The sequence below is a fragment of the Lynx canadensis genome, chromosome F1 (genome assembly GCF_007474595.2).
Source record: "Lynx canadensis isolate LIC74 chromosome F1, mLynCan4.pri.v2, whole genome shotgun sequence".
In the NCBI taxonomy this organism is placed as follows: Eukaryota; Metazoa; Chordata; class Mammalia; order Carnivora; family Felidae; genus Lynx; species Lynx canadensis.
In genome coordinates, this window is record NC_044319.2 from 41,821,706 (window position 1) to 41,847,506 (window position 25,801).

The following is a 25,801-nucleotide window of genomic DNA, read 5'->3' on the forward strand; positions in this document are numbered from 1 at the left end:
GCCTTCACTCCATTCTTCCTACCTCCGTGCCCTTGCTCACACCATTACCCTCATGGCTTCACCCCTCCCATCTGTCCAAAACAGATTACAGCTTACTCTTCAAGGTTCTTCAGGTACCTCCAAATACTGTCTCCTTTCTAGAGCCTTCTCACATTCCTGTCGGAAATAGTCACTCCCTGGAGTTTCCACGGAAGTGTGGTAGCCTCCCCCACCAACCCCATCCACAGTTGCCCTCCCCACGATCTCAGCTACCCACAATCAACCACACTCTGGAAGCAGATGATCCTTCTTCTGATGTACCGTAAGGTCAATAGCAGCCTGGACACCATGTCACGGGGCCTACGTCAATCATCTCACTTCATCTCATCACATAGACATTTTATCATCTCATATCAACACAAGAAGAGTAAATATAGTACATTAAGATATTTTGAGAAAGAGGGGCATCTGGGTGGTTCAGGTCGGTTAAGTGTCCGGCTTCAGTTCAGGCCATGACCTCAGGGTTCATGAGTTAGAGCCCCACATCGGGCTCTGTGCTGACAGCTCGGAGCCTGGAGCTTGCTGAGGCCTTGTGTCTCCCTCTCTCATGGTCCCTCCCCCACTGGTGCTCTGTCTCTCTCTCTCTCTCTCTCTCTCTCTCTCTCTCAAAAGTAAATAAACATAAAAAATTTCTATTTTCTTTTATTTTATTCATGTATTTCTTTTTAAAATATAATTTATTGTCAAGTTGGCTAACATACGGTGTATACAGTGCGCTCTTGGTTTTGGGGGTAGATTCCCATGGTTCATCGCTTACATACAATGCCCAGTGCTCATCCCAACAAAAAAAAAATTTCTTTAAAGATATTTTGAGAGGAGGAGAGACCATGTTTATATCACTTTTATTACAGTATATCGTTATAATTGTTCTGATTTGTTATCAGTTATTGCTGTTAATCTCTTACTGTGCCTAACATATAAATTAAACTTTATCATGGGTATATATGTAGGTACATATAGGAAAAAACATAAAGTATACAGGGTTCAGTACTATCCACGATTTCAGGCATCCACTAAGGGTCTTGGAACATATCCCCCGTGTATAAGGGGGGACTACTGTATTTTCATACTTCACTTTTTATTTTTTATTTTTTTAGATATTTTTTTTAAGTTTTTATTTATTTATTTTTGGGAGAGAGAGAGAGAAAGCATGAGCAGGGGAGGAGCAGGAAGAGAGGAGGACAGAGGATCTAAAGCAGGCTCTGTGTGGACAGCAGAGAACCCCTGACCTGAGCCGAAGGCAGATACTTAAACCGACTGAGCCACCCAGGGGTTCCCGCAACTTCGCTTTTTAATAAGTACTACCTAGCACATAGTAAGCACTCAACAAATATGTTTCAAAGAATATAACACCTTCTATTGTGGTTACTTATGCTATGAATATATCTTTTTCCTCCACTAAACAATAAGCTTTATTATCTCTGTATATCTTGTCTGGACCCAATAGATGTTGAAGCAATAGACATACTGAGTTGAATAGTACATATTCAGTAATGAATAGAATGAATAAATAAAATTCACTGAAATGAGTGTAACTAAATGGTAGATACCAGCTCAAAAGGTTTCTATATAACTTTCCTTCCGTTACATATATATATATTTTTTTTTTAATTTTTTTTTCAACGTTTATTATTTATTTTTGGGACAGAGAGAGACAGAGCATGAACGGGGAAGGGGCAGAGAGAGAGGGAGACACAGAATCGGAAACAGGCTCCAGGCTCTGAGCCATCAGCCCAGAGCCCGACGCGGGGCTCGAACTCACGGACCGCGAGATCGTGACCTGGCTGAAGTCGGACGCTTAACCGACTGCGCCACCCAGGCGCCCCTACATATATATATTATACACATATATATAATACATATATATGTATGTGTATATGTATATATTATATATTATAATATAATATATTATACATGTATGTGTATATGTATATATTATATATTATAATATAATATATTATAATATTTTATATATAATTTTTTTTTAACAGAGAGAGAGGGAGAGCATGTGTGCAAGTGCGGGAGGGGCACAGAAGACAGAAAGGGAGAGAATCCTAAGCAGGTTCCACACCCAGCATAGAGCCACACTCGGGGCTTGATCTTACAACCGTGAGATCATGACCTGAGCCGAAATCAAGAGTCAGACACTTAACCGACTGAGCCACCCCGGTGCCCCTACGTTACTTTCTATATTACTTAATACAAGGGACAAAAACCCAATTCAGTGTAGCTTATGCATGCATAAATGAGTCATGTAACTAACTCATTTGTAGGAACAGGGAGGGCACAGTAGGATATGAGATACAGTTGACTCAGATGCTGCCAGGCCTCTCTTCACCTTTCCTCTTGGCCTCTCTCCCCACGTAAGCTTTATTCTTTCCCACTGGCAACCTTCTTCCATGTGCAGGAAACATGGCCGCTGATAATTCCAGAGCCTCACTCCTCACGATGCACACCGCTGGAGGGAATCAAGACTTGTCCTCTCTGTGGTCTTAGGTTCAAGAACCTCAGGAAAGGATGTAGCTGGCTCAGTTTGGGTCAAGTAGTGGTGGGACCTCTAATAAAATGACAGTTCCCATGTCAACAGTGAGGAGAAAGAGCGTCTTAAAGAAGCGGGTCTGGGTGCGGGGAGGGTGGTTGCTGTTCTAGACAGCAGATGCCTCCAGAAGGGAGAGATGCAGCTTGCATTCCAGGGAGGTGAGGGCAAACAGCAAGTGTGATTTGGGGACCTCAAGATGGAAGCTCGCAAGAGGCCAGAGGAGCATATTATGTTCAGCACCTAAGGGAGAGACAAGGTCAACTGCATTTTCTTCAAGTGAGAGGAGGAGTGGGGACAGGGTCCACAGTGATGGCCTCCCTGCCACACCCGGCCTGCTCTGCGGACGCCATGGCCTAGCTGAGGAAAGCCAGGCTGGAACTAATGAAGCAGAGAACGTGTAAGGTCAAGGGGGCAGTGTGGATAAGAAGAAAAAGGGGCTATTCAGAGGCTAGGGCAGCTAGCCATACACAACAGCCCAATCAGGAACTTCTGGTGTTGGAGGCAGTGCCCTCTCTCTTGCCATGGTAGGGAGAAGGGGCGCAACTCCAGTGTCGTAGACCTCAAGCCTGCTGCTGGAAGAAACAAGGCACCGAGGCTTCTTGGTTTCCAGAAAATACAGGTTTCGGTGGCTGGCTCAGCTGTAGACACCAGGCTGCAGCTGCCCTAGAGCCACCTTGACCTACCCTCTCACATCCTTGTCTCCCGCCTACACAAGGGCTGGGGGGTTGGAATAGGGTGGAAGGTTCCTCTTCTCTTATCCCACAGCCCCCACCTGGGCAGGGGGAGCACTAGGCTCTGAGAGAAGGGAAGATCTACCTAAAAGCTATCATGGAAGCCATGTTCCCGGTCTGCCCATGAATCCCAGCCAGCCAGAGGTGGGACACACCTAAGATCCTCTTTGGTGGCACCTCCCCAACAGGGCCTGTCTCCCTGGGACCCAGGGAGTTTGAAGAAAGGATCTTGCCTTTCAAATACTAACTGGCTACAAACTGGCAGCATGTTCCAGCCCCCACTTGCCAGGCGGCCAAAGTAGACTTCTCCTTTAATGGGACCACACATCTGGCCTAAATTGTTACTCCCCCAAGACAAGTTTACTGAACAGTTAGGCAATGCTTCCACGCACAGCCACTGCAGAGAAGCTTAAAATATATTTTAATACATTTAAAGCACCATCCTGGAGACCGGCTTTCTCATGATAAAGATGCGACTGACCGACACTCATTGGGCTTTAAAATGTCAAGTTATTGCAATCCAGCAGGGAGCCTGACAAGGCATTAAATCTGAAGCTGTGTTCAGCTGATTCCTTTCCTCCCATTTCCCATGCCTTCCCCCCAAAATTGATCTGGGCTCCTGAAGCCGACATTTTGGTAGGACTTTCTGAACCGTAACAAGGTATGGTCTCTATCCCTGCTTCTTCCATGGAAATGCCCTGGGGAGTGGGGTGGGAGGGCCCAGAGAAGTTGGGAGGGGGGCAGGGAGTGAAAGAGGACACATCTCACCCTTGGTGTCCTCTAAGTGCCAAGGAGGGTGAAACTTGGAAAAGAAGTCCACGGATGGTTTCCATTAGAAGGTGACCCTAAAGTCCCCTCCAGACCCCTGCAACGTTCCACCAGCTGGGCTGGAGAGGAGAGGCACGGGACAGGCAGGGGATTATCTTAGACCGGGTTCCCAAGATAGATGGTGATGGCATGGTGGCAGGCAGTCTCCCGCACCACATTCGGGAGCTCTAAGTGCTGAGCCCAGCGCAACAAGTCTAAAAATATGTCCTTCCTTTGATCTGTTTAACTTTCCCAAGGTCAGAAATAGGATGCAGATGGGTTACTGAGAAACAGTAGGATAGGAAAATAAAGAGGGGGGAGCAGGGGGAGGGACCCAAATGTTAGGAAATTGGGGAGGATGGTAAAGGCCAGGAGGAAAGTAAACCCTAGGAGTGTAATTCACAAGTCGGTTTCTGCATGTGCAAACGGATCTTCATCCTGGGGCAGGGAGGACAGGATGCAAAGCAGGACAGGTGCAGCCTGAGGGGCTGGTTAGGATCTAAGAGCCTTCTTCCCCAACCCCTGAAGCTCTAGTAGGTCACCTTCTTCACTACACAGTGTACAACTCAAACCTGTGAAGTGTATGTCAACCTGCCCTCCACAAGCATATGAATACAAATGACGGGTGTGCTGAGGTAGGTGTGGGAATATATCAGTCAATACAGATGTGTTCTGTGAACCAGTTGATGGTGCATGTTTGTACTTGAAAGCCACAAGCAAAATCCAGGCGAGAGCTAGGGGTGGCACTCTTGCACAATGTTGGTGGGGGTGTGGCTGTGGAGGTGTGATTAACAGTTTCTAGGCTGTATATAAGTGCGCGTGGATGTCTGCGTGTGTGCAAATTAAAATGCAAATGTGTGTCGGAGCATGATACAAGAGCGGGAAGGTCCGTGGGCTTTGAAGTCAGTCTGACTTGGCTTTGTATCCTGGCTCTGTCATTAATCAGGTGTGTAACCTTGGTCCAGCCACTGAGCCTCAATTTCCTCAACTCTGAAATGAGGACAATAAGTACCTTCCAAGATGGCCAAGAGTATTGGAAACAATGCCATGTGCTTTAGCCCACACATAGCAGGGCTGAAAAGAGGACAGCTGTTATCATGCACTGTGGATGGGCCTCTGGTCGGCACAGAGGCAAGAGGGAGCAGAATATGACCCAGGATTGTGTGTGCGAAGTCTGGGTGAGGAGATGTGTGCTAAGATTTATGGGTAAGCAAAGCTGTGTACCTGTGTGCATCCAAGGCGATTCCTTCTCCTCCAGGGAGCCCCCTTTTCTGCAAGGGTTCCGAGCGGGGGGGGGGGGGGGGGGGGGGAGGGGGGGCGGTGGCACAATTTCCGCAGACACCTTGGGCTTCTGGGTTCTGGGTCTGAGTGAGTTAAGAGGTTGAGAGGCCCGGTAGGAGCTGCAGGAAGCCAACCGCCAGCAGAGGCTTCCTTTTTTCCCTCCACCCAGCAACGGTTGAATACCGCCACCCACATCCACTTCCCACCTCCAACCCCCCACCCTTACTTTCCTTCCCACAAGTGACATCAAGGGCGGGGTGGAAACCCGAGAGAGGATTTCTCCCCTCCATTTCGCCATTCCCCCTTAAGACAAACCAGGAAGCAGCTGCGGCTCCAAATCGGGCCACCTTAACAGTAGAGTAATGGTCTGGCCTCCAGCCAAGCCCCACCTCCGTTCCAGCTCTCGCTCCTCCCCCTTCTCCTCCCGCACTGCTCCGGGAGAGCTGGTGAGCCGGAGTCTGGCCCGAGTTGGCTGGAGCTGTTGCCATGACAAGCATTTTCTTAAGAAAGCTCTGCTGTTGAGACCGTCCAAAGCTGGGGGTTGAGGAGGGGAGCACGAACTTCCTGGGAAACGATCCCTCCGAAGAGAGCTAGGCCGGAGACACCCGTCCAGCTCCCCTGCACCCATTTTCTTCCAGGAACCTGAGAGGTCCTTCCCTTTGGGAGGGCTGGGGGAGGAGACCCAGCCCACTCCCCGGCCGTAGCTGGAAAGGCAAGAGAGCAAAGCCAGCATCTCTAGCGTGGTTGCCACACTGGGGAGACCGGTGGGTGGTCACCCCCACCCCACCCTGTCCATGGAAACCCGGAGGGAGAGTCCCGCTTGGAGAAGCCTGGATCTTTGCTAGAAAGAGAGGTAGGCTTGCAGAGAATGAATTGAGTCGCGATTTGCAAACTTTGTTTCTTTCTTTGCTCTCAATGGCTTCTAAAAACTCCCTGAATTTCCTCTTCCTAGCATGTTTCTTGCGACTGGGTTTGGAGAGTGTGTGTGTGTGTGTGTGTGTGTGTGTGTGTGCGCGCGCGCGCGCGCACAGATTTGTCAAATACTGTGTTTCCTAGATTCCGTTCTGAGAAACCATATAATCAAACAAGTGATTTCTTTCTCTTTTCCTAGTTTTTGTCATTCCTGGGCTGTGGGGGTAAGGAAATGGAGGGGCTGTCTTTTTCACACCCAAACTGAGCTTTTGGAAAAAGCATTTATTTTCCCCTATCCGTTCCTGCCCTCCCCCTCCCCCTTGGCTTGGGAATGAGACGCAGAATGGAAAACTGTTGCAAAAATATTTTCCGCGTCTGTTCCCTTTCTCCGAAGCCCCAAAGAGAGATGGAAAAAAGAAAGAAAGAAAGAAAGAAAGAAAGAAAGAAAGAAAGAAAGAAAGAAAGAACCGAGTAAGAAATCTTCAACAGGAAGGAGGGGCTGCCGTGGGGACCGGCCGAGGGGCTCACTGGGGGGTGGGCGGAGGTCCGAGAAGGAGGGGAATGGGGAAGGGGAGTGCACAAATTAAATTTCTTTAGCTTTGTAGAGAAACCTCAGCAGTTTCTCTGCCGCTTGCAAAACATCCTCAGACTTTCACGTCTATAATTAGCTGTGGAAAAAGCTGGGAGTTCCCTCACCCCGCTGTTGTTGAGTGTGTGCCGAGCGTCAAGAACCAACTGTATGAGTGTCTCTGAGGGCACCGCCCCACACATCTCGGGTCCCGGAGGAGAGGAAAGAGCAGGGGGTGAAGTTGGAAAGTTTGCAGATCCAAGGCCGGTGCCTGTGGGGCCGGTGAGCGTTGGGCGGCTGGGGGTTGGTCACCGGCGTCCTTGGGAGGGTCCCTGAGCGTCCTGGGCCACTGCGCCCTTGCAGAAGAGCTGGAAATGAAGGCTGGGCTGGTCGCTCCTGCTCTCCTGCAACCCGCTCGCTCCCTCGCATACTTGGCTGGCTCTTGGGGTGGAGGAGGCCGGCTGGCACCCTCCCCAAGGCGAGGCCCGCCTCACCACTCCCCCAGGTCTGCGAAGGACCCACCGCTCCTCTCCAGCAGCGGGGGCGGGAGAGGGGAACGCGGGAGTGGCCTGCGCATCCTGGGAGCGAGTGGGCACTCGGCTGGCCAGAGGCGCCTCCCCCGGGCATTCCTTCCGGACTTACAACAACTTGCAGACGCGGTGTCGGCGCCGGCTGGCCTGGTAGGGGGGATGTCAGATGGAGAAATCGCGGGCACGCAACTGACGCGGCGGGGGAGGGGAAGTGAATCCCAGGCTACAGCGCCATCTCCTCCTCTGGGTGGGGTGTCTGGCAGGAGGCTGCAGATCCTCTCCCTCCTGGAGCTCCTCCTCAGAGATGCCCCTTCTCGACCTTCCTATACCGAGCCCCGCTTCAGCCCCCTCAGCGCCGGGCCCTCTTTCTCTGGAAGAAAGGGAAGAGAGGGTCATCCAAGGCAGGGACAGGCCGTGGAGAGGGGCCTAGGGGTCCGGACGGACTGGCTGGGAGAAGGTGGAGGAGGAGGAGGACAGGAGGCGGTGGTGGCTCCGATGGCTTAGTGAGCCTGGTTCCCTGTTGGCTAGGGGTGGTGGCATGGGGGGCGGGCTCCGGCAGGTGGGTCCTGGACCCCACAGATCAGTGGGGTCAGTCTGGGGTGGGGAGGGAGAGGAAGCACCTGCCCTCTGCCCCAGCTGGTTTGGTTGGAGGGGTGGTAAAGGTGGGAGCTTAGAAACTGGGAAGAAGGAAGCAAAGGACTCTTGGAGGAGAGGTTAAGTGGGGGCCCAGGAAACAACAGGAATCAATTTTCATTTTGAGGCGTTGGATGATTGATCTGACTGCACCCCAAGGGCACCCTTGTCTTTTGATCCAGAAGGGAATGAGGCCTTCCCCAGGGGCCGAGGACCCAAGACAAGATCCATGCCCTTGTTCTGTAGGCAAGGGGGGGCGGAGGAGGGGAGTCCTTTTTTTTTTTTTTCCCTCCTGCTGGGGAGCCCTATCCTCCCTGCCACCATCTTGCCGAGGTACAACCTCGAAATCACCAACGCCCCCCCCCGCGCGCGCGCCCTTCCATGGTGGGGGCCGATAATCCCACCCTCCCAGCAGTTGGCCTTCCTATTTGCAGTTTTCTGACTAGGGGCAGATTCTGGTGGGCTCGGGGAGGGCTTCTCGCTGAGGAGCAGGTCCCTATTTAGCGCACACCGAGGCGCCTGCCTCCCCCTCCCCCCACCCGCTGTGGCCTTGAGTCGCGGGGCGGGGGCGGCGGGGGGCACCTTCTCTCCCTTCCCGCCTTGGCCGCACCAAACCCGCGGCCCCGGGGCCCGAAGCTGCCGACGGCCCCGCCCCGTCGCGGCCCCTCCCGCAGCTCGGCCCCGCCCCCTCGGCTCCGCGCTCCTGCGAGTACTTTGCGCGGGAGGCGCTCCGAGCCGCCGCCGAGCTCAGGTTTGCTGCCTCCCGGCCTCCCCGAGCCTCTGTCCCCTCCCCGTCCGGCTGCCTCCTCCGCGTCCCTGGCCGGATTCAAGGGCAAGTCGACGGAGGCACGGGCTTAGCCCCGGGGCTCCCAGCACCTAGCGCGGTGCCTGGCACGTTCTAAGGTGCTTGGGCAATGTTTGGTGAAAGAAGGAAGTGACATTTGGGGAGATCCTGGGACCGATTGCCTAGCTTGCCCTGTGGGCTTCAGTTCCCCGCCGCACGATGGAAACCCCGCACCCACTATAATGGTGGGAGGGCGTGGCTGAGTCAGATTTGTCCGATTTCTGTGATCTTGGGTGACTGAAGAGAAGTCAAAATGGGAACGCCCAGTTAGTTTGCCAGAGGTATGAAAGCGGTGAGGAGGAGGGTGTGGAGGTCCCTGAGCCATGATAACTGGAGAGCCTCACTCTTCCCCAGCATCGTTGGCTGGAGGGTCTTCAGAGGAAGAGGGGCACTGGGGGCTGCTTGGCTCTGACTCAGCTGCCCCTTGTCGGCAACTCAACCCTCCACGGGAAACTGCCACCCTTTAGCTTCTCCCTGGAATCCTCATGGACCCTTTTTCTCTTTTTTGCCTGTGTTCTCTGTCTTGGACCCAGCACCCAAAGACATGGATAAGCCCTGCCCTTGTGGGGCCTTCCAGATCCAGGAAGCTTTGGAGGGAGGAAAGGAAGATGTTCGTTCTGGCTCCCCAGGACCTAAGAGTCGTGTTTGGCTTAGGTTGACCCAGGTGTTCGGTTTGACCTTGAAGAAAAATGCTCTACCCTGGGCCTCACTGCCTTCGTGGAGGAATTCTTCCAGCCCTTTGATGTCTTTCCCCCAGCCTAGCCCTCAGACAGTACTCTTCCCAGCCCGGTTCCCTGCGCCTCGGACTTGCGTTCATTCCTATCATCCGCAAATGGTACTCGGTCAGACGGGGTGATATCCTTTCCCCACTCGTTTCCCCTTTCTGTAGAGTGGGTCATAGAAATGAAGCAGGCCCTCGGGCTGGAGTCCCCAAGGCTTGTGTGGAATGTTTGGTGCTTCCTCTTCCAACATCCCTTTGTCTCCTCTTTCCTCTTTCCCTTGTATGAGCCAGTCTTGTTCCACTGACTTATTTCCTCTGCACATATTAAAAGAGAAATGACAGGGACTTTTGAATTCTGCCTCCACCTGAAGCCAGTTCTCTGTGTTCAGCCCACAGGAATGTGGGTTGAAGAGGGAAACCAGGCAGGATCAAGTTAGGACCAGAGCCAAGGGCTCCCCAGGAGCAACACAGGAGGGGTTCGAACCAATTTGTGTTGGGGAGTGGCGGGTGGGATGGTGCAGAGGCCAAAGGAGAGAAAAGGGAGATGAGGACTTAGGCGACCAAAGGCCAAGGATCCCTCCTTTCTTCTCCACTCTAGCTCCTCTCTGGCTGAAGTTTTCAGCCCCATCACTTCTCTGTGCTCTGGTTTCCCAAGTACAGAAATCTCTGGGACCATTCACATATGGGGCACCTGGGTGGCTCAGTCAGTTAAACGTCCTACTTCCGCTCAAGTCATGATCTCACTGTTAGTGGGTTCGAGGCCCGCGTCCGGCTCTGTGTTGACAGCTCGGAGCCTGGAGCCTGCTTTGGATTCTGTGTCTCCCTCGCTCTCCACCCCTCCCCCACTCACATTCTCTCTCTCTCTCTCTCTCTCTCTCTCTCTCTCAAAAAATAAATAAACACACACACACACAAAAGAAATCTCTGGGACCGTTCAGAATGATGAACTGGAATGGAATCAGTGAGACCCCTTTGCTCTTGCCTTTCTGCCAGGTCACTAGGACCAGAGGATATTGAGGCAGTGTGTTTACTGGTAGGACCAAGGACTCTCAGACTCAGGGAAACTCTCAGCTCAGAACACCTCTAGCAAGATCCACCTAGGTTGCAAAATCAGTGCTCAAAGTGCAAACCGGTACAACTCCTACAGAGGGCAAGCTAGCACTATCTAACAAAACAACATATGCATTTACCCAGCCATCCTACTTCTAGGAATTTATCCAGAAAGTGCACATTCACAGATACAAAAAGACATATGCGCAAGGTGATTCTTTAAGGCATATTTGCAGCAGGAAAGGAAATCACTGGAAACCACCCAATGCCCATCTTTAACAGACTGGCTGAATGAACAGGAGTACGGCCACACAGTGGAGTACTATGTAGCCAAAAAAAAGAGTAGGAGCCCTGTGAACTTGCATGCTGTGATTTCTAGGATATATATTTTTTTAAATATTTACTTATTTATTTTAAGAGAGAGAGGCAGAGAGAATCCCAAGCAGGCCCCACGCTGTCAGCACAGAACCTGACACGGGGCTTGAGCCCACAAACCGCGAGATCATGACCTGAGTGGAAATCAGGAGTCGGACACTTAACTGACTGAGCCGCTCAGGCATCCCTGTAGGATATGTTGTTAAATGCAAAATGCAAGATGCAAAAGAGTGCGTGTATAGAGCATGGCACTTTTGTTGAGAAAACAGGAGAAATCAGAATACTTTTTGCAAACACACACACACACACACACACACACACAGGATAAACCAGAAATTAATATAAATGGTTCCCTGTAGAGTGAATAGGAACAGGATAGAGAAGATAGAGATGGGAATGTAACTTTACTAATGCTACTATTTTAGACAGTTTTGACTTCTGAACCAGGTAAATAGTTTTCCTGGTTACATAGATCCAAAAGAAAGAAAAAAGCAAACCCTAAAGCCAACCACAACAGAAACAATGAACCTGAGTATCAATTTGATTCCTCTACAAAGAAAATAATTAATTCGAGTAATCTTTTTGTTTAATGCCTTGACTCTTAGTGGAATGTATATTCTCAGGATAAAAAGCACTACCAAAAAAAAAATCTTGAACTTTACTCTCTAATTGTGTTATTGGTCATGGGGTTGGCATCATAAATTGGAAACGGTTTTTTGTTTGTTGTAGGATAGATCAGATGAGTATATTGACATCTCTGGAAGTCAGGGTTTTGATCTGGAAGAAGAGAGTCAAAAATACGGAATGGGGGAAGGTGAGGCAGAACCCTGTGATTTTTTATGTATCTCCTAGGTCTGTTCACTGGAAGGGTCTAGAAGTACTGCTACCCGGTAGCACAGAAGACACCTCACGCCCAGATGTTTATTTCTAAATACCACTTGCCCCTAAGAGGAAGCAGTGCTCCATGGAGAAATGGCTGATTCTAAATCTGGGACTGAGAAAGTACACCCGAATCATGTTATGCCAGAAAGCTAGCATGTGCTCATGGCCAAAAGACTCAGGAGTTGGCTTCAAGGGGCTCCCACAGGGCAATTTTGGGACACACTGAACGTTGAAAAGAATAACAGTAATAGATTATAAGACGCTGAATAAAAGATGTCCATTCTGACAGCGAAAGTGGAGCAGGGAGGGAACACTCTTCACACAGGGATGCCAGCTAATGAAAGGCGGAGGCAATAACTTTAAGTGTACTAGTTTGCAGCCCCTCATATAGTCACTGGTTCAGGCTGGGCTTGCTAATGAATGACACAAATCATAGATGGAAGGTTGATCTCAATGTATCACCTGGTGGATTACTTACTCCTTGCAAAAAGAAAAACCTGTCTTTGCAACGGGGACATCCGGCACTGACCGTCTTAACCAAGCGACCAAACATCAGCAGTAGTGGGACCACCTGGCGTGAGTTCTTCCTGATGTGCTCTACGTGCAGCCACATCAGCGATAGTCTCGCCAAACATGTGTCTGTGGAGCCTGATGACGAGGAGACCAAAGCCAAATCTAGAATGTGAGCGATTCCACAGGACAACTGATTGAGACTTCAAAAAAGTGAAGGTCATTAAAAGAAGCCCTGAAATGATATGCTTGGGGAGAAGGGCAGGAAGACAGAAACCAGTCTAGATGTAAAGAAGCTAAAGAAACATCATAGCCAGGGGCGCCTGGGCGGCTCAGTCCGACTTCAGCTCAGGTCACGATCTCGCGTTTCCTGGGTTCGGGGCCCCGCGTCGGGCTCTGCGCCGACAGCTCGGAGCCTGGAGCCCGCTTCAGATTCTGTGTCTCCCTCTCTTTCTCTCTGCCCTCCCCTGCTTGCACTCTATCTCTCAAAAATAATAACATTAAAAAAAAAAACATAATAGCCAATTGCAATATGTAAACTTTAACTGGACCTTGGGTTAAAAAAAAAAAAAAAAAGACTGTAAGAGACATCCTGGGACAATTGGACAACTTTTAATACAGATATGAGCTGATATATAATTATTGTTAATTGTGGAATATGTCATAGCAGTAATGATAATGGTTTTATAGGAGCATATCCTCGTGCTTAGAGATTATGCAAAAGTATTTAGGGGCAAAGGGGTTTGCAAGTGACTCGGCTCCTCCAGCCCCACACAGCACATGGAGGGACCTTCTTTTTTTTTTTTTTAATTTTTTTTTTTTCAACGTTTATTTATTTTTGGGACCGAGAGAGACAGAGCATGAACGGGGGAGGGGCAGAGAGAGAAGAAGACACAGAACGGGAAGCAGGCTCCAGGCTCTGAGCCATCAGCCCAGAGCCTGACGCGGGGCTCGAACTCACAGACCGCGAGATCGTGACCTGGCTGAAGTCGGACGCTTAACCGACTGCGCCACCCAGGCGCCCCAGGAGGGACCTTCTTGATGACGTAGTTGCCCCTGGGAGGCTTCCTTCTCTCCCTGCTGCTGTCAGCATTGGGCTTTCCCTTTCCTGGTGGGGGCAGCTGGGGCACAATGGGTGGGCCAGCTGGACCAGGGGCAACAGGCGGGAGCAGGACTTTCCTCACCAGGCCACGGGCCAGCTGAGGAAGCCTAAGAGCTGCAGGCTTCCAGAATCACCCACCTACTTTTCGAGGGGATGCCCCGGGCTTCTTGTAAGAGGAGGAATCCACCAATCGCCCCGAGGCTGTTTCTGACCAAGCTTTCGCATCCCTTCTGAATTCTGTAATTCGGTGATTCTGAAAGAACTCGGCAGTGCCTGCCCCAAGCCTTCATGCTTGGGCTAAGCAAGGCCTTCTGGGCCCCCCTTCTTGGCAAGGACCGTGTACCAGCTGCACTGTCAGTGACCCAGATCACCATACTCTCCACCCCCGCCTTTCCAGCCTGGTCCCAGCTCTGGAGAGAGATCAGGTTTCCAGGACTGCCATTCTCTCTCTCTCTCTCTCTCTCTCTCTCTCTCTGTCTGTCTCTCTCTCTCCCCTCCCTGGAAACCCTGGCATGACTCAGGGCTCTTTTCACGCAGGAGGGGGCTATTGATCCCTTCGTCAATTCCCCTTCTGTCTTGCTAGGGAGCCTGTAAGAGCGCGAGACAGGAAGTTGAAAGGGGGCAGACAGGGCAGAGTTTGTTCTCATGGGCTGCCACGCCTGCCAGAAGAGCATGGGACTGGGACTCAGAAAACTGGTGACCTGGACTCTTGCCTACTGTGTGGCCTTGACTAAGGTGGTGATGTCTCTGGGCCTTTGTCTCCCCCACTGTAAAATGAAGCCAAGCTTGGACAAAGGCATTTCCGATTCAAGACTCCTTTCCCACAAAGGGGTAAAATTCTCAATGCTCAAACCAAACTCTTTACCTTAGAGTCTAGCACAAGGTAGTAGCCTGTGGCCAACTTCCATCCCTCTATCCAGGATGACCAGAGGTGGGGAGTCATAAAGGAGCCTGTCCTGTAGACAACCACTTTTAAGGTTTCGGAGTAGGACGGGTCCTCAGATTCCCCACCTTACCTGCCTTGGATGTTCACTTAAGAAGTTCTTGCTCAGTATCTCCCGAGGCTAAGATTCTGCTATGTCCTAGGCCAGAAACTGAGAAAGACTGGCTAGAGAGAGATACAGAGGTCCAAGCCTTCGGGGAGTTTACCATCTCCTAGAGAACATGATTTTCCCGGGGTGATTAGATTGCACCACGAGCCATACGAAATTGCCAATATGCAACCACTTTTGACCTACAGAGGGCATTTCACATGGTTCGGCCTCGTATTAATATTAGGAAATACTGGAAATCAGTGACTACAGTCAGCGCCGTGGGATAGAGAGACGAGGTCTTCATCCGAACTACGGGTTGGGGTTGGAGAAATGTGGCCAGCTGCTGGGCCAGCCTGTCCTCCCTCTCCATCCAGACTTTTGGCCTTGGAGGTAGACACATTGGCCAAACCCTTGTCCAGACTCTGGGTGAGTTTCCAGCACTAGCATTTCTGGTAACTGGCCAGGTCAGCTGCCCCTGGGGAGAGAGGAGAGTGCTGTCCATCCGTAGTGCCCTATTCCTGTGCCCTGACTGCCCTGCCTCATATTTTAGGAGCTGAGGATGGAGGGTTGTCAGAAAGGAGGAATTCGGGAATATCCACTCTATTCTTCCCCCCCATCTGGGGGCAGACTAGAGCAGGATCGCACACAGGAAGCCTCATCTGGCACAGGGACACATGACCTGGTGATGCTGGGGTCTGAAGGATGTGAGTAGGAATGTGGAGGCCAGAACTTGGCAGGGCTCACCTGGAATTGTTCTTGGAGGAGGTGATTGCCAAACGGGATCTGAAGGAGGAGAGAGGCCAGGTGGAGGAGAGCTTGGGGGAGGGGAGGCGGGTTGGGACGAAGAGCTGAGATGCTGCATCCGGCGGACGGCAGAGGACACTGAGCGTCCTGGAGAGTCAGATGCTCTGGCAGGTGAGGGAGGCCGTCTGCTGCCCCCCACTGGAATGGCTCCGGCCTGTGTCTGAGCCGGCACCCGTGTGGCAGCAGGATGGCGTCTGGCCTCAGCAGCAGCCTGCTGCCTGCCTGCTCTCCTGGTGCTTGTGGACCATTAGGATGCTTTTTTGATGTTGCCTGCCTGCCGTCTGCACCACAGCCTTCTTTGTGGGATGCACTCAGATGACATCTGTTAGCATCGCTAGGACAGACACAGCTGGCATCCACACTTCCAGGGGCTTTCTGACCTTGGTGCAGGGGAGGTCAGTTACCAGGCTTTGGCTGGGGGGCGGGGTGGCTGTTCGTGCTATTGAGCCAGAGCATTTGAGATGAACAGAGTTGGAAGAATGGTCCCATGTATCCTCTTTGGCAAGTGAGAAACCTGAAACCCGGAGACTTACGTGCCCAAGGACGCCAGGCGAGTTTGATGGTTTGATGCTGAGCCAGCGTTAGACCCCACTTCTCCCCACTCCAAGTCTGTGGCTGAGCCTCTGACCCCATCCGTGCAGCACTCGTGACCCAGCTCAACACCCAACCTCCCCACTGCCCAGTCTCTCTGCCCAAGTAACAGGCAGAAGCACCCCAGCCGCTCCAGGGATGACGTGTGGTGTGGTGAGGTCGTGTGATAGAAGCACTTTGGAAGATGCCGGAAACCATAAAAGTGCTGTGCCATGATTGTAACTGCTGCTACCCTTCTTACCAATCTGGGTCATTAGCAGTGAGGAAAATGCAAAGGAGGAGCGCTCCTGCACCGCCCTGATCGCCGTGTAGCTCCTAAAGGAGCTGGGTCTCTTCTCCTGGTACTTTCCGCAGCTCCTCCCAGAGAGTGGGCCTGGAGCTGGGAGAAGCTGGGTGATTGAGAGCGGAAGCAGAAGTCCTGGAAAGGGGTGGGCAGAACCTTCCTCCTGCCTGGGTGTCCCCGGCCCTGCCCTTTCACACAGGGTGTGACTCCTCCGAAAGGTCGGAGGAAGTTTGAAGGGGAAGTGCACTGCCCTGTACATCTTCCTCCACCTTCCTCTGGGCCGGGTTGGCTGCCGAGCTCTGATTTGGGAGCGAAGAGGCAGCATGGTGGGGCCGCTGTAATGTGACAGCACAGGCTGGTTTTATTGCTGATGTTATTGCCGGAGCCAATCTGTCATTCATTTGCTTGTTCGCGTATTCGTTTGTTCATCCAACAAACATGAAGTGAGCACAAACCGTATGCCGGGCACTGTGTGAGGATCTGGGGAGAAGTCATGTCTCCAGGATGCAGAGTGGCTAAGAATCACTCCTTACAGCTCAAAGACAAGTGTCCTGAGCCTGGGGGCCCACGGCAAGCCCTGAATGGCACAGTGTCCCAGAGAACTTGAATCTGTGTTCTTGGAGAACAGGGAAAGGTAACTCCTGACTTTAGAGACATAAGGCCTAGACTCCATACACAATTGAGCTGAGAGGGGCCTTGGGGACCATTGTAGGGCAGCACCGTGTTACCAATGGCCCTGTGGCCAGATGGTGAAGGACATGCCCTTGTCCTTTGCCAGAAGAAGCCTTCTCCTGGGCCAAGGCCTGATGCTGAAGCTGGGCAGTCATCTAGCCTGTATATCCGGTCCTTAGGCTGGCATCCCCGTGTTGTCTGACTTTGCAGCCCTCTGTTTACATCCTAGAGCCTCTGAGCCTGATGGGGCAGAGCTGTCCCATTGCTGGGATGCCCAGAAAGGATCTGAATGAAACCCTGGAATGAAAAAGCAAACTTTCCAGAGAAACTGTCCAATTTCTCCTCCCATGCTTCTTCTCATTTCAGCCCCTCCACCCTACTTTCCAGAGGTAGCCTGGTGTCTCAGGATAGAAAAGTGGATTTAGAGTTGGGTGGCACATAGGACACAGATCTCTGTTGACCTTCAACTTTCCCGTCCATAACCTGTATATGTTGTCACCTTTCCTGATCTACCCGATGGAGTGTTTTGATGGGCAAACGAAATAGGGTAGGGAGAGCATTGCATCAACACTAAAGTGCTAGGGCTACAGAAGTGCTAGGTAAGTGTAAGGCTTCTCATTCTAGGGCTTCTGCTCATCCCCCACTGCTCACTTCTGTTCCTTCTCTCTGCTGCCCAGCCCCTTGACCCCACTACGGAGCCCATCCTTCTCTGTTCTCTCACTGCCCACTCCAGAGGCTGTTCTTCCCACATCCCCCCTCCTTGCCTAGATCAAGACCCAACACAACGCATCTTAAATAATAATGACAACAGTAGAAGTGATCGTCTGACCTACCATCCATCATGTGCTACATACTAAACTTGGATGATCGCATTTAATATTTCCAGCAGGCAATAGAGTCAACAGCGTCTTCGTTTTACAGCTTAATGAAGACATTCGTATAACATAAGGCTGAGGTCCAACCCTAGGCTAGAACATCTATAGATTTCTTCTCTCCATTGCCAAGTGACGGACTGACAAGAACACGGAGAGATTCGACAGCCTTTATTGAATGTCAACTAAATGCCAGCTGCTTTCACATTATGTCACAACAACCACCTTCTGAGACAGGTGCAGGATTCGTCTTCGACATCATCTGGTTGCAGGAGCAGAAACCCACTCAAAGCAGCCAAAAAGAGTGAAAGGGGGCCTTACTAGAAGTTGACAGAGAAATATCACAAAACTTGGTGGGGGCAAGTGTGGCCCCTGGGTGGACCGTGCTTTCTCTCCGGGGCTGCACGCGTTCCCTTCTCTGCTCCCGTGTCCGTGTGCTCAGCACCCATCGTGGTTAACCTGAGCAGTGGGTTCAGCCTCCAAATCCATATGACCTTCCCTCTTAGCTCTCCAAGTAGATTAACCCAGTCTCTCAGTCCAAAGAGATATCAAGAGATACAGATTCCAGCTTAGGTCCTGTGTGTCAACCCTTGCTCCAATTACCTGTGACCTGCTGGAGGGAAGCGGGGGAACTAATCAAACATGATGACCCAGGCCTCGCCCTTCCACAGGGGCTACGGGTAGGAGCAGATGTTTCTAGAGGGGACATTCCTTGACCTCAGGTGGTGGGTTCAAACCCAACTATGCTCTTCACCAAACCAAACTGTCTCCAGGACATTGTGGAGATGATGCCCTGCTTTCAAACTCTGCGAGTTTTCCCAGAATCTGTGGGTTCAGGTGGGCCTGGAAAAATAAGATTGCCATTTGTGAACTCTGTGACGTGCCAGGCATTGAATGTACATTATTTTTAATCCTTACAGCATTACTGCAACATGTTATTGTCCCGATTTTACAGATAAGAAAGCTAACACCCAGTGAGTTAAGTAGCTTGCTCCCAGGTCATCATCCAGAGATCATCCAGGCTTGGACCATCCAGGGTTGGGCTAATCTTTGACCCAGGCCTGTCCGACACCAAGACTCATGCCTTCTCTATAATGCAACCCTTACCAAGAAAAAGAACTGTTTTACTTTGATTCAGCTGGAAAAGTAGACTCTAAGAGGGCAAGGTTCTTCATCTCTTTGTTCTCTGATGTTTCTCAAGCAGCTAGAGTAGTACCTGGCCCGTGGTAAGTTCTCAGTAAAAAATTGTTGAGTGAATTTTACCTTGGTATCTTCTATACTCCTGGGCTCCCCATGTTTAGAGGGGGAAAAAGGGCACATTCTAATCCTTGGAGAATTGTCCACTGAAACACACTGGGGTGACCGAGTGTGCCTCTGATCTCCACTCAACTCTCATAGTCCACTTCGATGGGGGACATTAGGAACAGTCCCTCAATGTAGAGGAGTCCAAAGGAAAGTATGGCCCTTGACCCATCTGTGTTTCCTGTCTGGTACATCTGACCTAAGATATTTGGTCCAGTGAGGGGAGGAGGAGATTTCCCTGACACTGGAAAATCTGTTTCCTGGGACTAGGAAATGGAATGCCAAGGTGCTCCATCGCTAGAGAAAAGAATGCTAATTTCTGTTGGGTTTTCAGCCCCAGGGGTTAGAGTTTACCAAATCCTGGATCTCTTCCCATGCCTTTCTTGGTAGCTATGCCCTGTGTCCTCAGTCATCCGGTCCGCATTCACAAGCCCAGCAGCATGGTATTCTATAAGAGTGAGGATTTAGGGGAGTCCGGTGGAAATGGATACAAGTCTGCCTGGGCAACCGTGTGACCGTGGACAAATTATTTGACTTTCTGGACTCAATTTGCTCAAGTTGTACGCCCCTGACACATAGTAGGCGTTCGCTGAATTTAAATTTTTCCTCTTTTCCATTCCTTCATGTCTCTTTCGTCTCCGTGGATGCCGCCATGAGCCTGCCTACCTGCTCCCTGCTAACCCTTGGGCTCAGTACATTTATAAAAGGATCAGAGCCCATTATCCTCCAGTAACTGAAAGGCCCGGAGGCCCCAACCTCCCGCAACTCTCCACCAAGGGGCCCCCAGGGGCCAACTGTGGGTTCCATCATTTCCTGTGACCGGTTACCCTCTGGATGCCAGTTCCCAGATTGTGCTTCCTATTTGTGCAACAAGAGTCCTAGAAAAGAAGGCAGAATGGCAGCGACCATGTTACCTTGTTTGCTCCTGCCCTGTAGTCCTCCCCCCGGAAGTAGGTGCTATGAGAGCCAACGCTGGGAAGTCTCTTGTTGATGGAGGGGGGCAGACTAGGCCACGATACTCTCTTTGCTTGTAGAAGCTGTGACCCGAGGATGCCATTACTCTTCAGTCACCCAGGTCAGCTGCCCACTGCCATTAGAATTGAGCAGGCCCCTTGATAAACAGGCAGGAGAGTCCCGGTCTGGGAGCTCCTCCTCTCTCCCCAGCACACACCCACACAGAAACTTTAGCTGGGATGACATAGCCGCTTGGCCAAGGTAATGCATAAAGAACACACCTTCCCTGAGCCGGAAGGGGCTTAGCACTGAGTGCCTGGGTTGAGTCCTGGTCCTTGCTCCTGCTGCTGCCTATGGAACCCATAAGGGCTCCAGGCCCTCTGGGAATGGGGGGACCTTCTCCAGTCCCCTCCCAGTTTCTCGAGGATGGCATCTGATAAGAGGAGTGCTTTCAGAGGAAGTGAAGATGTGAATATTAGCTAAAAGTCAATGCGAGCGGGCCTATGACAGCATGGTTGCCAGGCTCCCATCAGTTGGCTGGTTCTGTTCAGCGTCAGGCAAGCCCACTCACAGCCTGGGAGCTACTCAGAAAGAGGGGTGCTGCCTTAGTCATCTCTGAACACCCAGTGTTTAGCACAGCCCTTGGTTCATGGAATGATCATCACTAAGTGTTGGATGGATGAATAACTGAATAAACAAATAGAAATTTTTCATCAGACTCGAGTTGAGATCATAGCCAAGTTTACTCTCTTCCTTCCCGGGGTCGCCATCTCTGTTCAACACTTCATCATCTCGTGCCTGAATACTTGCAAAGGCCTCCTCGTGACGAGCAATTCTAGATTAGAAGTTGGGAGACCTGGGATTGGAACCATCAGGCCGCTCTCTTGCTTTTGGGAAATCACTGAACCTTTCCGGGCTTTGATTCGTTCCTGTGTCACATGAGCAGTTTGACCTAAAGGCACTTCAGGGACATTTCAACTCTCCAGTTCTCTGTCTCCTCCTACCAAACAGCCCTGCAGATTAATTGTGATTGGTTACGAAAATTTTAAAAATCAGGAGATTTCAAGTAGAAATCCACGTTGCTTGCTTTGTCTCAAAAGTCAGAAGCGCTGACGACGCTGGCCAACCTACTCCTCATGGCAACACTTAGCAGGAGCTGAGGAACTCCTGCCCCATTCAGACAAGTGTTTGCCGGTTTCCTTAACCACCACCACCACCCCCCCATCACCTAAGCCTGGTTTGCTTATTTTTGTGCCTGCCTGGTCCCTTAGGCATTTGAATTTGCAAACCTAGAGTAGGAAAAATAAAGCTTCTCAGTGCGGAGGCAAGGGCACCCAGGATGGGGTGACAGCCCCAGGAAGCAGCTCGTGCTTAGCTGGGTTCAGGTGGCAGAGACTGGGGGTGGGAGCTTCCTGGGAAGCTGGGTGACTGGCGCGTGAAAAGAAACAGTAGCCAGTGCCCCAGGAGACTCTGCTTGCCCCCCACCAGAATTGTTGAGCCCAGCTGTTCCCCACTCCATTACCTCTCTCCCCCTCAGACCCAGGACCCATGCCAGGAGGATAACACTGTATAACTCTATGTAACTATATGGCCATGGCTCGGAGGTGGGAGGAGGGCCGGGGCTCCATTTTAAACTCTTGACAATGGTGCTAATTCCCATTCCACTCCTTTCTGCTGTCCAGCCTCCATTAGTATCTTTGGCACAAAGCGGGGCAGGGCGCATGAGGCAGTCGGGGATGGCCAATCTATTTGGATGGGTGGAGTGAACATTCTCGCTTGTCTCCTGCACCATTGCTGTGAACAGCTGCACCTCAGAGCTCCCCGGGACTCGCCCCGTCCGTGGTCCCGAACCCAAAGTCCCATGTCTGACCGGGAGCGAACTTGTGGCCCACGTGAAGTCAGGGCCATGTCCCAACTCCTTAGTCATCCTGCCCGAGCCCCAGGCAGCCCTGCCTCTCTGTTACCTTCTGCAGGGAGAACATCCCCTGCTTCCTCACTCACGGAATCTTTTCTTCAGACTTTCTAGTTTGTATGCTTTTCTTCAGCTCGTTACCTTTAGTTTGATCAGTTATTCTGCGGTCTGATCTAGTCTTGTGTGTGTGTGTGTGTGTGTGTGTGTGTGTGTGTTGTTCTAAAAAAAATCTCTACTTCCTTTCCCCAGCCATGAATTACTCATCATTCCTCATTTGACACCTTTCCCTTTTCATACAGACACGACATACCTAAACTCTGGTTTACATGACGATTATGTTGTCCCAGTCATTTGCAGTGAGACTGTATGTTCTGGAAGGCTTTTGTGGTTTTCCCAATGTCCTTTAATTCAAATGGTGGATTTTGAGCAAAGTGGTTTTTTAATATTTTTACAGACCCCCCCCCTTTCCCGATTATAAAAGGAATGCATAAAAATCTGTAACTTTTACTGAGCATTTACTATGTCGGGCACCACACCAAATGCTGAAATTGCATGACCTCCTTCCCTCCTCAGGACAACTCTGTGAGCAAAGTGTCATTCCTATTCTCCTTTTCCAGAGAAGAAACTGAGGCTCAGAGAGATAAAATAGTTTATCTGAGGTCTCACAGCTACGAAGTGGGGGATGTGGAATTGAAACCATGCCTCTGAGATTCTAGAGACCTGAGCTCTGTACTGCTTCCACACAAGATCATTCTAGAAAGTTTGGAAAATTCAGAAAAGCATAAATGAGAAAATAAGATGTCTGTAAGTCCAGAGATAGCCGTTAACATTTTGATATATTCTCTGTATTCTTTTATATATGTAGGTAAGTATATACCCTTTTTAAAGCTGGGGACACATTAAATATTCAAGTTTTTTTAAAGATTTTCTTTTTAAGGCTTCATTTTTTAATTATTTTTTAATGTTTGTTTATTTTTGAGAGAGAGAAAGAGACACAGAGCATGAGCAGGAGAGGTTCAAGAGAGAGAGACACACACGGAATCTGAAGCAGGCTCCAGGCTCTAAGCTATCAGCACAGAGCCTGATGTGGGGCTCGAACTCACAAACAGTGAGATCAGACCTGAGGCGAAGTCGGACGCTTAACCAACTGAGCCACCCAGGTGCCCCATTTAAGATTTCATTTTTGAGTAATCTCTACATCCAACGTGGGGCTCGAACCCACAACCCTAAGATCAAGAGTCACATGCTCCACTGACTGAGCCAGCCAGCCACCCTTAAATATTGTGGTTTTGATTCTAATTTTTTCCTACCCAACCCTGACTGTATTGTGACCATTTTCCTACGTTATAAGGAACTGACCACAACTCAGTCTCAAATATGGTCCAGGGAATCCAATAATAGCAGGCAACGAGAAGCAAAAGGTCGGTGTGATTTTAGAAGAGAAAGAAAGATACGAATGCCTGAGGCCTTTTCCTTGAAAGTGGACAGTCTGGAGCCAGCCTGGGTGGGGCGCAGAGGTCTGAACCTGGGATGAAGAGATCAGAGAGAGGGCAGAAAGCTTGCAACTCTTGAATTGCCTTTGAGAAGTTCCCTCCCTCCCTCTGTGTGTCTGGATCCCACGTGGAGGTGCGGGCCAACTTGTGTTTGAAGTGAGAGTTACAAATGCAAGGTGGCTTTTACAGCAGGCTCAGCTGAGGGCCAGGCATTCTGGAGGAAGATATTGAACACCCTAATTCAAGCCCCCTATAAACCTGAGTGGAATTACTCCCCAATGGCCGAGAGGCTGGCTCCGCCTGCTGGGTTGATGCTCTCATACTGGCCTCTGGTTGGAAAGAACTGTGAGGCTTTCCTGCCTTCGTTCTCTTAAATGTGTGTGTAAAAGAGGCTGGATAGATTTTATCTGTGGCTATATATATATAGATATATATATATCCATAGATATATATATCTATCCATAGATATATAGATATATATATATCCATAGATATATAGATATATTTATCCATAGATATATATATATTTTTTTTAAAGAAACTTTTTGGTTAATCATCCAAGAATAGAGAGCAGCGAGGAGCACAGAGGAAGGAGGTAAGAAGAACAGAAGGCTGCCACCAGCCTTAAGATAATTAGCAAATGCAGGGCTGGGGGCAAAGACAGCATCTAGTGTATATGGCAGGACAGAGTGACGCTTGCAGTAGGTGACTCCTCTTTGGAATGACAGCCTGGATTGTCAGCCTTTTTTAAAGGTTGCACCAGCTGCCTATTATGAATTCAAGAGTGACCGAGTCCTGGCGGTCTCCATGACAGATACAGTCTTAGCCAAAGAATATTGGCATGTGTTCAGTGCAGGCTCCAGGGCTGAGGTACGAAGTCTTGGGTTCATCCATGTACCCGTACCACCTCACTGTGTGACTCTGGGGAAGGCTCCCACCACTGTGCCCCTAGTCTGTCCCCTGGCATACAGGGAGATATCTATCCACGCACCTTTCTCCCTCCTAGGCCATCTTAGGAAGATAGATGAGAAAAATGGAGGGAGATGCTTTGGGTTTCCATGATGAATGTAGAGGGATCTTCATTCTTACATTGGTTCCTCCAGAATCTTCTGCAGCAACACAGGAAGAGAACAGGGTGCTACCATGACACATGTCACTTAACTGCTAAACTTGAGCCTTTTCATTCTACTTAATGTGTCAGATAATACAGCCCTGAATGCCTCATAGGGTTATTACAAGAATCACATGGGATAATGGATGTGGAAGTGCTTTGTACACCATAGAGTGCCTACAAGTATGTGGGTTACAATTTATGAAGATTCTTGAATGAGGAAGCCCCTCCTCATTCGCCTGACTCCTCTGAGGTCGGGAAGGCTGTTTCTCCAGCTCATATAAAATTTGAGCCCTCTTTCTTGGGTGCAGTGGATTCTTGCTATGCTGTAGATGGAGGGTGGGTCCCAGCAAGTATGAAGGAGTCTCTCAACGTAGGTGAAAAATCTGGGGCTCTCAAGGGATTTAAAAGAGTCCCTTAGCTGAGGGGCCACCTGGGTGGCTCAGTCGGTTGAGTATCAGACTATTGGTTTCGGTTCAGGTCATGATCTCACAGCTTGTGAATTCGAGCTCCTAGTCAGGCTCTGTGCTGGCATTGTGGGGCCTCTTGGGATTCTCTCTCTCTCTCTCTCTCTCTCTCCCCCTCCCTCCCCCAAAATAAACTTAAAAAAAAAACTTTTTTAAAGAGCCCCTTAGCTGAATTTCACTCTTGACCATGCCACCAGCCAACAGTGTGACCTTGAACAAGCCCCTTAACCTCTGAGCAGCAGTTTCCTCATTTGTTGTTGGTTTCTAATCACAAAGGACCGTTATGATAATCTAAGGGGAGAGTATGGAATCTATATACAAGTGTTTGAGAAGTTGAAAGCACTATCCACGTGTGAAAGCACACTGTTAGAGCTCAGAGGTGTTCCTGAGGATGCGGAGATAAGCCAGTATTCCATTAAGACTAGAAGTCCTAGAATCCTGCTATTACGTCAGTACTGGAAGGAGCCATAACTCGAGCCCCTCAATTATACTGACCAGAAGAAGTGAAGCCAAGGAAAGCCTGTGGTTCCCGCAAGTACCCTGACCAGGTCAGGCTCTACTCTAGGGCCCAGGCTCCCCACATGGTCAGTGGGGCACCCTCCAGTTCGCCTCTCCCTCATCCTACCACCGAGGAGTGAGGACTGAGACTATTCACTCTGTATATACTGTAATATCCTGTGTTAGAGCATCTGGGATTTACCTCTGCCTTCCCTTCAAGCGGGATGTGAACAGTGCCTTTCATGCTAACGTCCCAGAATCACCCCAGTTTTTGTCCCTGCCCT

General features: G+C 50.3%; 1 protein-coding gene across 7 annotated transcripts in view; it reads left to right on the forward strand.

Annotated features, from left to right (window-relative positions):
• The first annotated feature begins 5,824 nt into the window (after positions 1-5,824).
• ATP2B4 (ATPase plasma membrane Ca2+ transporting 4) overlaps positions 5,825-25,801 on the forward strand; it is a 98,814-nt gene continuing 78,837 nt past the window's right edge. For 3 of the 7 annotated variants that reach the window (XM_030303425.2, XM_030303423.2, XM_030303424.2), the window contains exon 1: positions 5,825-6,250. The gene's annotated coding sequence lies outside the window, so the exon portion shown is untranslated. Of the gene's footprint in view, positions 6,251-6,858; positions 7,558-25,801 lie in introns of those variants that run through there. The other 4 variants (XM_030303418.2, XM_030303422.2, XM_030303419.1 and 1 more) reach the window with 3 other exon arrangements.